Source organism: Arachis hypogaea, chromosome 11 (assembly GCF_003086295.3).
Source record: "Arachis hypogaea cultivar Tifrunner chromosome 11, arahy.Tifrunner.gnm2.J5K5, whole genome shotgun sequence".
NCBI lineage: Eukaryota > Viridiplantae > Streptophyta > Magnoliopsida > Fabales > Fabaceae > Arachis > Arachis hypogaea.
Genome location: NC_092046.1, coordinates 83,224,561 through 83,228,375, shown reverse-complemented (window position 1 = coordinate 83,228,375; position 3,815 = coordinate 83,224,561). Strand labels below are relative to the sequence as shown.

Genomic DNA, 3,815 nt, shown 5'->3' with positions numbered 1-3,815 from the left:
AGCTCATAAATGATTTCCTTATCAACCATCCACCCGTATTGCAATGCATGATGCAAGCTTCTAAATCTCTTCTCATCATATGGGTGTTCTTCTATAGGTTCCTTCCCCTCCCTTCTCTTAGAACTTGAAGATGCCATGAATGATGATTTAATATGTGAAGGTGGTAAGGTTGTGGGGACTTTTGGTTGTTTAGGGTTTTATGGCAATGAGGAGAGTGAAGGAAGGAATGTTTATAATTGGATAGGGGGTGTATTGTACCGAAATGAAGAGTGATGAAGGTGTGTGATGACAATGAAGGGTGGTATGGACAAGGGTTGTTTATATAGAGAAGTTGTGAGAGAATGGAGGGTGTAGATTGCATGAATGTTTACTAGATGGATGGATGGGGTTGTGTATGAAGGAAAGACAAGGATCATCACTTAATGAGAGTGATTGGTTCGGTCTTCAAGGGTCTTCTTTCTCCAATGTTGCATGGCAGCGTTTCCCCATGCGTTCCCTCTTGAGACATGTGTGTAGTGCTCTTCATTAAGTGGCGAAATCTCCCCCATTTAATTGTCCAATCAATCCCTTTTCATACGTCTTTTCCTTTCCTATAAAGATTTGAATTAAGGAAATTAATATCATAAAAAAAATTAAACTCTACGGCTAGAATAAAATGAAAGAAAGAATTTGATTGTTAGTTTATGAATTCCAACTAACTAACTAACTAACTATTGGTGGGTCCTTATATGCATTTTGGTGGCACCATGGGGTGACATCAAACTTAGTTTGAAGCAATATGATGAAAAGTTTTGTTCAAAGCTTCCAAGACTAGCATGCATCTTGGTTTGCTTTAAACACCAAACTTGTTCTTCACTATATACTGCATGATAAAGACTTCACCAAGTGTTTGTCAAGTTTGGGTTGAAATCATAAAGATTGACTTATTCATTATCATCTGAAAGCATATAAAACATGGGTTGCCTCCCATGAAGCGCTTCTTTAGCGTCACTTGCTTGACGTTTTTCTTTCATCACGGTGGTTGGTAGTGCTTAAAGTCCTCCCCTCTTGCTGTGGACTTGTATCCATTGGTTGGATCAATGATCTCCACATGTTCCAGGGAAAGAACTCTGTTGATAGTGAAGACCTTGGGTAATTGAGATGGCACAGTAGGGAGATTAGGGGGAATATCTGGGAAGTAGGCTGAGACAACTCTATCCCCTGGAGAGAAGTCTTCCGTAGGGATCTTCTCGTTCCTCCATCTCCTTGGTACCTTCTTCATTGTTTCTTTTGAGGTTGCCTTCCCCTTGGTGACCTCTTTTCTCCAAGGAGTTGTGATGCTGTCTTCACTTGCCTCTAGAAGTTTGGGTTCCTCCAACTTTTCCTTGAGCTGTGGCAATTGCTGTTTTCCTTGTTTGTCAGTTAAGGGGGTCTCAGAACGAACTGGCTGTGCTTCGGTGCTTGTTTCCTCCTTCAGTGTCTCATTATCATTTGTGGTTAGTTTCTTGTCCTCTTGATCTGTTTCTTGTGAGAGTTTGAAAACATTGAAGCTGAGTCGTTCATCATGGATTCTCAATATTAGCTCCCCTTTCTCTACATCGATAAGTGCTCTGGCCGTAGCTAGAAATTGTCTTCCCAATATGATTGGGTGAGTGTGACTTTCTTCCATGTCCAGAATGACAAAGTCTGTTGGGAGAAAGTACTTCCCAACCTTTAGCAACACATTTTCCACCACTCCTATTGCTTGCTTTTGAGTTTTGTCAGCCAGTCTGATAATGACATCTGTGGGTATTATCTCATTGATCTGCAGCATCTTCACCAGGGATAAGGGCAGTAAGTTGATGCTGGACCCTAAATCGCATAGTGCTCTGTCGAACATATTTTCACCTATGGCACAAGGGATATGAAAACTTCCTGGGTCTCTTCTTTTTGTAGGCAACTCAGGTTGAATAAGGGCACTACATTCCTTGTTCATCACTATAGTCTGCCCTCCCTTGAGTGAGCTTTTCCTGGGAAGAAGTTCCTTCATATACTTGATGAATGCATGCATTTGTTGAATTGCCTTGATAAATGGTATGTTCACATGCAGAGATGCAAACAAGTCTAAGAACCTTGAGTATATTCTTTTTCCCACAGCACCATTGAGCAGTTGAGGGAATGGTGCATAGAGCTTCAGCAGCTCTTGTTGTGAGATTTCTGGTTCTTTGTGATCTCTATCCTCCTCCTTTGTTGAGTTGTCTTCCGGTTGTTTGCACATTTTGCCTTTCTTGTCTTCAATCTCTTGATCACTTGTAGTGACCATTTTGTAATCTTCCCATCTTACTTTCTTTGCTTCTCCCTTGGGGTTTTTCTCAGTGTCACTTGGGAAGCTATCAGTAGGTTTGGGAATCTTCTCAGCTAAATATCCCACCTGGAATTCCATCTTCCTAATGGTTTCTCCCTGGTTCTTAATATTGGCTCGCACCTCCTCTTTGAACACCTTATTTTCTTGAATCTCTTGGCATATTCCGTCAAGTAAGGCTTCAATCTTAGAGAGCCTGTCATCAATTGATGAGTGATTCGGAGCAGATGTGCTGTTTTAGTTTTGATAAGTGTGTGGAGAAGTGTTGTTGTGGGGTTGTTGAGATGTCCTCTGGGTGAATTGCTGGTGAGCTGCATTGTTGTTGGAGTTGTAACATCTCTGGTCTTGGTTTTGATCTTGCTCACTTCCCCACCCAAAGTTCGGGTGATTTCTCCATCCAGGGTTGTAAGTCTTGGAGTATGGATCATAGTTTTTCCTTGGTGAATTCCCAATGTAGTTGGCTTGCTCCTGACTCCCTTCTGCTTCTTGGTTTACTCCTTCTTGTGTTGTTGATGAAGTGGAGATTGCTGCTACTTGGTTCATCTCCATCTTCTTGGTGAGATCAGCCAGCTGCTGGGTAATGAGCTTGTTTTGGGCCAACAGAGCGTCTACATTGTTTAGCTCAATCACTCCTCTTGTGTTCCCTCTTTCGGAAGCATAGAAGTAGTCGTTTTCTGCTACTGTTTCAATAACATCTATGGCTTCCTCAATGGTCTTCTTCTTGTTCAAGGACCCTCCAGATGAATGGTCTACTGCCTTCTTTGACTCATAAGAGAGCCCTTCATAGAAAATGTGCAGCTGGACCCATTCGTTGAACATGTCAGGTGGACACCTCCTTGTTAAGTCTTTGAACCTCTCCCATGCTTCATACAGAGTCTCACCATCCTGTTGCCTGAAGGTTTGAACCTCAGCTCTCAGCCTATTGATTCGTTGAGGAGGGTAGAATCTTGCTAAGAGTTTGTTCACCACATCCTCCCAAGTTGTCAAGCTTTCCCTTGGGAAGGATTCCAGCCACTTGGCTGCCTTGTCTCTGAGTGAGAAGGGAAATAAGAGCAATCTATAGGCGTCAGGATGAACACCATTAGATTTCACTGTGTCACATATTCTCAGGAAGGTGGTCAAATGTTGGTTGGGATCTTCTTGAACACCTCCTCCAAACGAACAGTTGTTCTGAACAAGGGTGATGAGCTGTGGTTTAAGTTCAAAGTTGTTAGCATGGATTGTTGGCTTTTGGATGCTACTTCCACAATTGCCTGGGTTTGGATTAATGTAAGAGCCCAAAACTCTTCTATCCTCCCCAACATGATTTGCTCCACCTCCTCTGCCATGGTTGTGAGTCTCTTCTTCATGATGATTTTCCATATTTTCTTCCATGTTTGGTTCAAAGTATTCCTCAAACTGTTCCTCCTCTTCTTCAGCACCAACTACTCGTTTTCCTTTTGCCTCCCTCCTTAGTCTAAGGAAGGTTCTCTCTGGTTCAGAATCAAAGGAAGTT

The 3,815-nt window shown here is 42.4% G+C and overlaps 1 non-coding gene across 1 annotated transcript; it reads left to right on the top strand.

The window, feature by feature from the left end:
• Positions 1–3,137: 3,137 nt before the first annotated feature.
• On the top strand, positions 3,138–3,241 carry LOC112725895 (small nucleolar RNA R71). The gene has a single exon (XR_003164975.1). It is a non-coding gene; the product is annotated as a small nucleolar RNA R71 (small nucleolar RNA).
• Positions 3,242–3,815: the final 574 nt, after the last annotated feature.